General features: G+C 38.0%; 1 protein-coding gene across 6 annotated transcripts in view; it reads right to left on the bottom strand.

Annotated features, from left to right (window-relative positions):
- EVI5 (ecotropic viral integration site 5) overlaps positions 1-11,388 on the bottom strand; it is a 183,586-nt gene extending 172,198 nt beyond the window's left edge. For 3 of the 6 annotated variants that reach the window (XM_039838847.1, XM_039838844.1, XM_039838848.1), the window contains exon 1: positions 11,061-11,388. The gene's annotated coding sequence lies outside the window, so the exon portion shown is untranslated. Of the gene's footprint in view, positions 1-10,739; positions 10,946-11,060 lie in introns of those variants that run through there. The other 3 variants (XM_039838849.1, XM_039838846.1, XM_039838845.1) reach the window with 3 other exon arrangements.
- Positions 11,389-11,799: the final 411 nt, after the last annotated feature.

Consider the following 11,799-nt stretch of genomic DNA (forward strand, 5'->3'; position numbering starts at 1 on the left):
ACTATGCCACCTTTTTTTTTCCAGCCATCAACTCTTATCAAAATTAAATTATTTGTAATACAGAATTTTACTAGATTCTCAACAAAAACTAAGGTTGTTTTCCTTCATAGAAGGGACAATTATTATTATGTGAAATATTTTCTTGTATTACCAAATTACTGATGTAATTTTCCACAAACACTTTTGTACTAAAACTGAGAAGAGAGAATGCTATCTAAAATACAATGAATAGGAGCACTAAGTAACTAAAATTTAATCATTTAAGCTGCACTAAAATTGCTACAGCTATGGTGTTCAAGTTCGGGGGTAAGGAGCTAAGCCTGTTCCCTGACCTCAACCTTCCATTGTTACAAACAAAAAATTGTTTTTTTAAAAAAAGGCATATCCGCACACACAATTTTTTCCTGGCAGCAGCAAGAGTACTAAAATACATGTTTCCTTATGTCTCAATCTAGTCTGAAAAAAGCACAAATTCAGATATATTCAGAAAATATATCACATATTATATGAATTTTTTATTTAGTAAGCACAATATAATATATCAAGCACTGGATCAAGGAATGTTAAGGATTTTCACACCATACACAATGGGAAATAAAAATGAATTACTACTGTTCTATAAAATCCTAAAATGGCATCAAGCATCTGCAACATAATTCTCCAAATGAGTAAAAAGTGCTCAGATCATGGCAAAGGCCTAGAAATTCTATTTTAATGCTAATCATTTTAATTAAGTTAATTACATTGACACTGGTAAAGGAAGAATGATGAAATTATGAGAAAAAATTTATGTTAAACAAAACTGGACTGAAGGATGCATATGAAAAATCAGGAAGTCCTGGCAAATATAGTATGGGCAAAGTAGTAATTTTTTAAAAGGTCCTAAGTACCTCAACAAGGTAAAAGTATCACATTCTATTAAGATGTGTAGGGCCTTCACAAGATATTTAAATTCTTTAAACCTTGGTTTCCTTGTCAGAAACTTGAATAACGGCTGGCATAAATGATATATATCTCCAATGCTTTCCTGTTCTAAAATTCCACAGTCAAAAGAAAATTGATAAACTTAAATAAGCAGATTTTTTAAAAATAAAGTTTCAATGATAACAGAAAAAAAAAAAATCCCCAAAATGTTGTCCTAGAGACCTTAGGTCTTATTCCTTGAACTTCATATACTAGGCTACAGAAACAATCAAGAATTTCTGGGACAAGCCAACACAATGAGAGTATCTTACCAAGACTAAATTTACACAATAACTTTAGACTTCCAGAAGATGCCAAAGAAGCACTTAGGATTGCAAGAGTTTTGGTTTGTTTTTTTTTTTTTAATCTGATAATATTAAAGAAAACTTAAATATTATAAGCTTAACTACTACCCATGTCCACATCTCTCTACCACAGGCAAATAGGTATTCTGTCAAAGTCAAAAAATCCCAGGCCTCATGCTCTTTGAATTAAACCTGGAACTCAGGCGATCTCTCTTCACAGTTTCTATTCTGAACTTTTAAACATGCTGCTCTGCCATATTTAAAAATCTCACTGGATCTTACATCTCCCCTAAGTACCCCAGGTCTCACAGAATCCTGCCACTCCCATAGCTAAGCAATGGGAAAGATGTTTAGCATTCACTCTTCCTTTCCTCACCTCCCGCTTCTTCACTGCAATCTGGCTTCTACCATACCATTTTACTAAAACCACACTTACCAACGCTGCTCATCAAGTCTCTCTTTGTTGCTAAATCCAAGAAACGCTGTATCTTACTTGATCTCCCTCAACAGGTGACCCAGAACAATACTCTCTCCTTTTATTTGACTTTTCTGATTAGAAAATACATTTTAGTTAAGAATTGAAATATCACAGACAAAAATGGAAAGTGTAAACACACTGTAATCACTGTAATTCCGCTCTCAAAGATAGCCACTGTTAGCAGCATAGATTTCTTTTCCATACATACACTAACATGGGTATATGTGTATGTTTTTAATCTAACAAAAATGAGATCACATATACATACCTGAGTTTTTGTTTTGTTCTTTTTTTTTTTTACTTAATATACCTTGATCTCATGTCCTTGTTAGTATTATGTGGTAGCTTGATAAAGGCCTCTTAAAGAGGTCCTCCTCATAACACCTGGAATTTGTGATTACTATCTTAAATGACAAAGGGGATTTGGCTGGTGTGTTTAAGTTAAGGCTCTTGTGATGAGGAGGTTATCCTGAATTATCTGGGTTGGGCCCAACTGAAGATGCCATGTAGTTGGCCGTGAAGATGGAGGAAGGGGCCAAGGAATGCAAGGCAAAAAATACAAGGAATGCAACTCTTAACAGATGGAAAAGGCAAAGAAACATTCTATGCTAGGAACCAGTCCTGCCAACACCTTGACTTTAGCCCAGTGAAAATATTTTGGATTTCTGGCCTCCATAACTATAAAAGATTAATTTTTTAAGCCACTAAATCTGTGCTAATTTGTTACAGCAACAGTAGGAAACTAATACACACACACACGCACACATCATATTCCATTGGCTGCACAGAATTCTATCAAGTGAATGCACCATATTTTATTTAGATGAACCTTTACTGAAGGATACTTGGGTTGTTTCCGATTTTTTACTATTATATACTAAGAGCCCATGAACTCCTCTAAACACATCCTTCCACAATTGCGTGTTTCTCTAGGAGTTATTCCATAAAGTGCAACTATTGCATCAAATAACATAAAATTTTAAGTTTTAACAGATATCTTTAAAAATTAACCTCCAAGAAAGCTGTACTTATTTTTTAACTCACATAAACATTCATGCCCCTCCCTCCTTCAAACTTCTATTTTTCAGCTTCTGTTAAATTACTTTCCTGGTTTTCCTTCTGTAGTGGCTACTCACTCTGTTCCTCGGCAGACTACTATTCATCAGCTCATTTCTTAAATATCAATGGCCCCCAAAGTTCCAATTCCATCCTGGGCTCTCTCCTCACTACACATATTTCCAGAGTTATCTCATCTACTTTCCTTTACCCCAATTACTACATATGAACAAAACAGAATTATTACCCCCTTTACCTCCAAAATTTACTCCTCCACTGTGTTCTTTTAATAACTGACACACCAATATCCAGCAGACCATGGCAGCTACATGGGGGTCAAGTGACTCCTCCCTTATCTTCACCCCACATACCATAGCTCTAGAATCCATAAGATTCTCTCCCTCCCTATCAATTCCTTAGAACAGGAATACATCAGTTTTCGACTGTATTAGTTTACTGTGTGTATTCCTCATTTCAGTTCTTATATCTATTGTATCAGAATAATCTTTCTGAAACACGATTTTGATTTGTCATTCAAGTAGACTTTCATATATTGCTGGTTAGATTGTAAAATGGTTTAACTACCTGGAAAAATTGTTTTGCAATGTCTTCTAAATTTAAACATACATCTGCCCTAAGACCCAGTAATTCGCCTAGTTATTTATCCAAGTAAAATGAAAATGTATATCTATAAAAAGACGAGTAGCCAACTGTTCATAACAGCTTTATTCGTAGTAGACAAATGGGAGAATGGATAAACAAATTGTGTAATAGTTATGCAATGCATTACTACACATGAATTGAAAAAGAAACTGGTATGAGCAACAATGTGAATGAACTTCAAAAACATTGTATTGAACAAAAGAAGCTAACCAGAAAAGAATACACACTGTATTATTCTATTTATGTGAAGTACAAAAACAAGAAAAACTAATCTGTGGTAAAAGATATCAGAACAATAGGGATCGACTAAAGGAATCATGAGGGATTATTGGGAGAAAGCGGGAGAAAGTCACACAGCTGTATACAGGTATCAAAATTCATTCATTTGTATAGGTTCTGTGCATTTCACCATATGTAAATTTTACATTAAAAAACTTTAAGGCAAATATTAAGATTTAAACTTACTTCAGCATTTTTCCTTAGAACTTATAAAAAGCCTCAAGTTTTAACACAAATGAATCACTGTTATCTTTAAAAAAAAATTATCACCTCACTCAGAAACAAGAATATATCAACTGTCTTCCCCTGATTTGGAAATTTTGTGAGAGCAAGGATTCTGATGTAGACTAGATCACCATTATCTTCCCAACACCCTTCATTATGCTCAACACATACAAGATGCTAAATATGTTATCTTTGGTGGTTTTTAATGACTTATGGACAATGTTTATAACTTCACTAAATTTCTAGATCATTTACTGACTCATTTTTCTGATCTTGCATGCTAAATGTAAATGTACCATCATGTTTCATAACCTTTTTATAAATCTGTCGATCTAGCAGTAGAAAAGAAGCTTCTCCACATTTTCAAAAAGGCAGCCAAGTTGAGTCTTTAACTTTATGCTCATCTCTGACATGTATTCCAAATAAACATTCAAAGGCATTACATTTTTCATGGGCTTATTCCCTAAAATTCATTCTCGATTTACTTCACAGTCTATCTTCTCACCATCAAATTTTGGCTCAATCTTCTAAACTGTCCTGATTTCTGGTTTACCTGAAGATATTAATTTTTTTTTCTTTCTTATGTCTATCTCATTAAAATATCACATTATACAATGTTCATTAAAGCTACACTATCCAGTATCTGTTAACACTGTTCTAACAAATTTACTAGCATAATTTTTGAGGATAGATTCACTTCTGGCATAGCAAAAAAGCTGTACCAGGCCAAAGAAGACAGCACCTAATCATTGGAGCACAAACTCAAAAGACAATATCTCCATCTTCAAATCAGTGCTCACACTTTCCTATAAAAAAAAAAAAAGAGTAATAATCCATAATAAAGCCAGTTCTGTTCCTATCTCTCATCAAGTCCCTTCCTAGAACACAAGAGTTAGCAGTTCCTTAACAATAGAGCCCTAATCATGAACTCAAAAGACACTAAATAGCAAAACGAACAATGAAGACCCAGATAATAGCCAGTTTAACCAGCTTTAGGGAACACTTTCCAGAGAACTGTGAGGGTTGGATCAGTACAAAGAACAAGTAACAAGCACTGAACCCACAGAAGAATAAACTGCAAACATCACATCTGCAAACAGTTTTGAAGTACAGATGCTATAAATGGCAACAAATAAAAACACCAGGCAACCTGCAATAATGATATGGGATGACCTTTTCTGAACAAACATATAGGACCCACAGTCAACAGGTTCTATCCACAAAACACAAATAATTAACCCCTATGTTTCCAATAAGGAAGAATTATTATACCATCAAGATAAATAGTAATAACTGCCAATGTCGTCTTTGATAATCTTGAATTTTATATGCAAACATAAAAATAATTGTGAAGCAAAAAAGCTAGTGAGAATAGAGCAGTGATACATTTGTAAAACAATGTGATACATTTTATAAAACTTGTTAAAAATTAATTGGAAGAGAAACAGAGCTGACAGCTCTATTTTTTCAAATGACATTATAGAAAACAAGGAAAACCCACCTACCATCACAAATTACATGTGAAAAAGGACATTTTAACACAGAAAAAGATGTACATAATTTAAAAGTAAATACATTAAATTTTATAAATTTAGCCTAAGAAAAAGCAAATTATGTTGAGAATATTTTCATTTCACCATGAACTCTGTCTCAAGGAGCATGTGGAAAACAACTGACTTAGTGTTTTAGTGTTTTAAAGAATAACAAAGCTATTAGTGGAGCTTAACAAAGAGCTTTTAATAGGTAATTCTAATTAATTTTTCAGTTTATGTGAACTATAAACTAAGATCTCTACAACTATACCTTTAGTAATAGTTTTCAACTTCTTCTGGTGTAGTATCTTTTTCAAAATAAAAAATACTGAGTATTACCTCCTCCCATGACCATAGTTGGATTTAAGTATGATTGACTGAAATAAAACCACATGACTTTTTAATAATTTTATGTTACAAATATGTAGGATCTATTACTTATTCATTCCATATTAAATATTTAATGCACATATGGATTTCCAGACCCCTTACAGAGATCCACACACAGCCTAATCAGTCTCTCCAATCACTCATCTCTTTACCATGAGTTTCCCACTACAGAAAGTATCAAATAGCTCAACAGGCTAGCTTTTTAAAAAAATCATTTCCAATCCTGAGATTATAAGATTCTGGGACAGTAAATACCTCTCAAAAGAACTTTGGGACTTCTAGAGAAATGACAGTTTGATCTAATATTTAGGTGCTCTCCATCCTGACATTCTATTTAGATGATAGTAAAGAAATTTAAAAGCTTTAACCCCACAGGAAGAAGACAACAGTGGAGGACAAATGGCAACACATTTTGAATAATGGAAAGCAGATGATGGACTTCCAGGTTACGACAGCAGATTGACACACACACATCTAATTTTGCTCCCTCCCAAACTCTACTAAAACAAGGATAAAGAAAAAATTTGTGTTGTTGATTTGTTCTGTTTTTAGAACACAAACCATAAGGACAGAATAGGAAAAAGAAACAACAGCAATACAATTTTGGAAGCTGGAAGGTAGATGGATGAGTGGTAACTGCTTGGTCAAACACAGCCAAATGGTAAGCTACCATTGCCGACAACTAAGAACAAACCCAGTTTACACTACAGAATCCTCAAAGGCTCAGGAACTGCCGGAACAAAGAGGGGGAGGGAAGACTAAATAAAGAAAGCATCAGGTGAAAGCCATCTGAACAGTTAGAAACCTAGACCCCATTCTTCTTCCAAGTTGCTGGGTGGCCCACCCTCAATGCGGTAGCTGACTAGAGATTTTTCTCTCTCAAGAGGGTGAACCATACATGGTGGAACACACATGGGTATCCTAAAAACAAGAGATAAATTATGTTATCTTATATACTAAATGTTCTATGGCTCATTACCTAGCCCCATCTTCCTGAGTTCCCAGATCACTGGCAACCAGAATTCTGCCCTCCAACCAGAAAACTGAAAGATATGCTTTGGGAAACCTGTCCAGGACAAAATGAAAGACAGAGACTCTGGAGATCACCTTAAACAGTCCACCTAAACCAATGGTTTCAATCTTAGCCACACACTGGACTCACTTGGGCAGCTTTAGAAAATACTGATACTAATCTATGGAGATAGAATTCAAAATATAGTAGTTGCCTCTGGAAAGGGAGTGGAAAACATAGAAGAAAGGGATATTGAAGGAATTTTCTACAATTTTCACAATGTTTTATATCTTGTGTTAATTACAGATGTGTACACATGGCAAAACTATCAAACTAAATACACTTAAAATCTGTATTTTACTGTATGCAATTACATCTAAATTTTTTTAAATTATTGCTATCTGGGTCCTAACCCTAGAGATTCTAATGTATTTGGTCTACTAGCAGTGTGTGTGTGTGTGTGTGTGTGTGTGTGTGTGTGTGTGCGCGCGCGCGCGCATGTGTATATACACATATATATTTTTTAAAGCTCCCCATGTGAATCTAATGTGCAGCCAAAGTTGCAAACCAGTTTTAGACTCTAGATTATAGGATAAAACTGTAAATCAATAAGCCCTGAACTTTCAACCAGCTTTTAGTCACTCATTCCCAATCATGAGGAAACTATCGAGGATTACCAAATGTCTAGAGAGGGCCTCTACTGCTGAGATTATACCAACTAGAAAAAAAAAAAGGAACTTGGAGGAAGGAAGTATGCAAGAAGAAAGCTTAAAGAAACTACCTTTAACATTCTCAGACAGATAAGAGAAGGAATGGCATTCATGAAACAAGAAAAGAGATAGTGGAATATGTAACTAAGTAGATGAGGGGATGCTTGAAGAAGGAAATATGGTCAGTAAGTGATTTGCCTAACAGAACCCCAGTAAGGCTCAGCATTTGAGTCCACAGGAGTATGGTCAGCAGGGGAGAAGTATAGTGCTGAAGAGCAGGTTAGTGGTTTAAAGTCTATAGAAAGTCTGGTGAAGTCTGTGTATAGACCCTTCGGTTTCCTTTCCCTACCATTCACATCCTCTCATAAATTTAATTTTTTGAAAACGATGACTTGGAGAGACTCCAGATCCAAGAAGAGAAGAGTGGAGTGATGTTCAAAGCTGAAAGCCAAGACAGTAATCCACCCTATCCATTTTCTACAGTTTCAGTTACCTGCAATCAACTGCGGTCCAAAAATATTAAATGGAAAATTCCAGAAATAAACAATTCATAAGTTTTAAATAGCACACCATTCTAAGTAGTGTGCTGAAATCTTGCACGATCCCACTCTATCCACTCCATCATGCCCGGAAAATGAATCATCCCTTTGTCCAGCTCATCCATGCTGTATATGCTCCCCAACCATTAGTCACTAGCCATCTCAGTTATCAGACAGGCTTTTGCGGTATCACAGTGTTTGTGTTCAAATAATTCTTATTTTATTTAATAATGGCCCCTAAGCACAAGAGTAGTGATGCTGGCAATTTAGATGCGCTGAAGAGAATCTATAAAGTGCTTCCTTTAAGTGAAAAGGTATGTATTATAGGAAAAAACAGAGCATATACTGTGTAGGATTCGGTACTATCTGTGGTTTCAGGCACTCTGTGGGGTCTTGGAAAGTACCTCCTGCAGATAAGGGGGAACTACTGTCTGTATTGTGAATAGTAGCCCCCACAAACCACTTCCTTTGCCCAGCTCTCAGAACACTGGGAGCCAGGTATATTACCTCCCGCAGTTTGATTTCAATGCCCCTTTTGCATGCAGCCAAACCAATTTTCAACGTAGCACTTTTTTTCCCTAGTGGAGGATCAATGTCTTTTCTTGTATATCTACTACTCCTCCTAAACTCTAAGCCCCTTAAGGGCAGGGGCAGCATCCTTAATCTTTAATTGATCCTAGACACTGGAGATACCATAAAAAAATAAATTAAAAAAAAAAAAAAAAAAAAGGCCCTCGGAAAACTAGAAGATACAAGGTATATTTAGATTAGGTCCCGCATGAAGATTAAAGTCTTAGAATTTAAGACCTAAATAAATGGAGGACTATACCAAGTTACCATGTTCACAAATTGGAAAACTCAATATTGTTAAGATGTCAATTCTTTCCAAATTGATATACAAATTCAACTTCATTTTCCAAAATTTGTAGAAATAAACAAGCAGATGCTGAAATTTACATGGAAATCCTAAGTGCCAAAAACTGCCCAATGTTAAAGAACAAAGTGGAGGCCTTATACTCCCATATATCAAGGCTTATTTTAACATTACATTAATTAACACAGTGACATTCGTGCAAGAATAATAGACCAATGAAACATAATAGTGTCCAGAAACAGATCCACACTCATACAGTCACCTGATTTATGAAAACGTAGATCCACACTCATACAGTCACCTGATTTATGAAAACTTAGAGAGGCAAGGAAGGTATTTTCAATAAATAGTGCTGGGTCAAATAAATATTCATGTAGTAAAAAGCATATCTTGACCCCTGCAGACCCATCTGAAATTTACTATTAATTGTATACCTTAAATGTGAAAAGTAAAACAAAATCAAACTTCTGTAAAGTAACACAGAAAAATATTTTCATATTCTTCGGCTAGGCATAGATCTCTTAAACAGGGCACAAAAAGCAGTCATCATAAAGGAAAAGATTAAGTATATTTCATTAAAATTAAGACTTAATAGCACGTGTGTGTGTGTGTGTGTGTCTCCCAGAAAGGACTTTTATCCAGAACAAAGAATTACAAGTCAATAAATAAATAAAACTTAATAGGCACTTCACAAAAAAGAACAAACGGCCAATAAAAGATACTCAACCATAATCATTAGGAAAATGCAAGCTAAAACCACAATGATATATTACTGCACCTCTACCAGAAGAGCAAAAGTTTTAAAAATTGACAAGGATCAAGCATGTGAAGTAACTGGAATATCATTCCTGCTAATTGTTACAACTACTGTGGAAAAATGTTCAACAGTACCTAATACTAAAGTTTTATCACTCACATACCTTTTCATAAACCAACAATTCCAGCCCTAGGTATAAACTCCAACCTAATAATGTTTTGTTTCTTGATCTGTGATGGTACACTTAGTAAAATTTCTTTACCTGCACACTTAGTAGGGTGCACTTTTTCTGTATATCATACTTCAATAAGTTTTCTAAGATTTCTTTGACATAAAGTTCTCATAAACCTTAAGACTAGTATTTTAGAATAGAAAAGGAGCTTCTGGTAAACTGCAGAAAGTTTACAATTAAAATTTAAAAATAAAAATAGCACCAACATGTATCAGCCCAGAAAAAAAGGTAAAAACTACCAACAAATAATTTTTCTTCATCTTCATGAAGCACTGGATTTCTTTCTTTCAGCAAAGAACTTATTATCCCCCAAAAAGTTATCTTTGCAAGAAAACGCCGCTTTTAGAAATCACCTCTAACAGCAATGGATGGGAGCAAAGAGAAGGAATCATTCCAAAAGTTTTGTTTAACTCTTCAGTGAAAGGATGTAAAGTGAGTTGATGTAAGGCCCCCAAATGACACATAGACACGAAGAAATCACAGCAACTCTAAAGCAAACACCAACACCACAATCCTACCTACCGGAAATTCTGCGGTTAATTTGAGGCTTGCCCCGCTAGTCATAAGGTGATTCAGTGATGGCTACAACCGCTCCCCAACTGCATCCTTGGGAGTCATCTAGCACACCTGGCTTGCCCATCACTTGCCTAGAGACGCGGCCTTTCGCAGAATCCCGGGGGCCAAATAAAGACGCTAACTTTGCAAGGGGCGCGAAGGGTCTCACCTGGTCAGGTTACCCAGAGGGAATGGACTTCTTGCCTTGAGGGCAGGGGTAAAGGGTCAGAATTCCCCACAGAATTTACGGGGAGGCGTCCCCAAAGCCGGCCCGTCCCTCCTCCTCCTTGGTACTCCACTGGAAGACTCGCTGCAGAGTTTCTTCCCTAGCGCGCAAGGGAGGAGGATCCCGGGCCGCTGCGGCCACAGGGAACTTAGGCCCCGGCGGGGCCGGACGCACCCTCCCCGCTCGCGCCGCAAGTTTGGTGGCGGCCCCCACTCGCCGCGCCCCGGGCTCGCGGCCCGCCCGGCCTGGCGCGGCGCCTCTCACCTTGGAAACGTTGGGTGGACTCCGCGGTAAACATTAACTTGCCATCCAGCCGGCAGCCGCGCCGCCGCGTCTCAGCGCCTAGGCTCCGCTCCGGGCTCCGCGGGCCGCCCTGCCCGTCCCCTCTCGAGCGCCTCGCTCACTCAGGAGCTCCGGGCAGCCGCCGCCCCTCACTCACCGCTTGCCGCGCCGCCGTCGCTGCCTCAACCACTACGCGACCCCGACCTAGTGCGCCCGCCAGTCCCTCCGCGGTCCGGCCCGGCCGCGTCAGGAAAGCCCAAAGCGCAGGCGCGGCAGGGCCTTAAAGAGCCCCGGCCGCCTCCACAGCAAAATGGGTTCGAGCAGGTTAGGGGCCGGGCTGGCCGGCCAAGGAGAAGCCGAAGCGATTGGACGGTGGGGAACGGGGCGGGGAAATCCCGCTCCTCCGCCTCTTTCAAAGCCCCTGTCCTCGGCCCTACAAATTGCTGACTTCCTCACTCTCTTGAACCGCCCCTTTCTTGTAAGGGTTGCACACTGCACAACCATCGGGAGCCCCGAGCGACCCCACGCTTATTGCTGAGGGCCTCGCGCTGTCGCACCGCCCACGCGCTTGTCTCTCAGGCCGCGGGCGCGCGATGCAGACTTGCAGGCTTCGAAAGGCTACTTGAGCTCCCCGAGAGGTGACCTAGGTCTCTCTCAAAAACAGTAATCAATGAGTAAAATGCACTTGTGATTGCAAATCACTTTCCCCTTCAAGTCCTCT

Source organism: Pteropus medius, unplaced genomic scaffold (genome assembly GCF_902729225.1).
Source record: "Pteropus medius unplaced genomic scaffold, Ma_sr-lr_union100, whole genome shotgun sequence".
NCBI lineage: Eukaryota > Metazoa > Chordata > Mammalia > Chiroptera > Pteropodidae > Pteropus > Pteropus medius.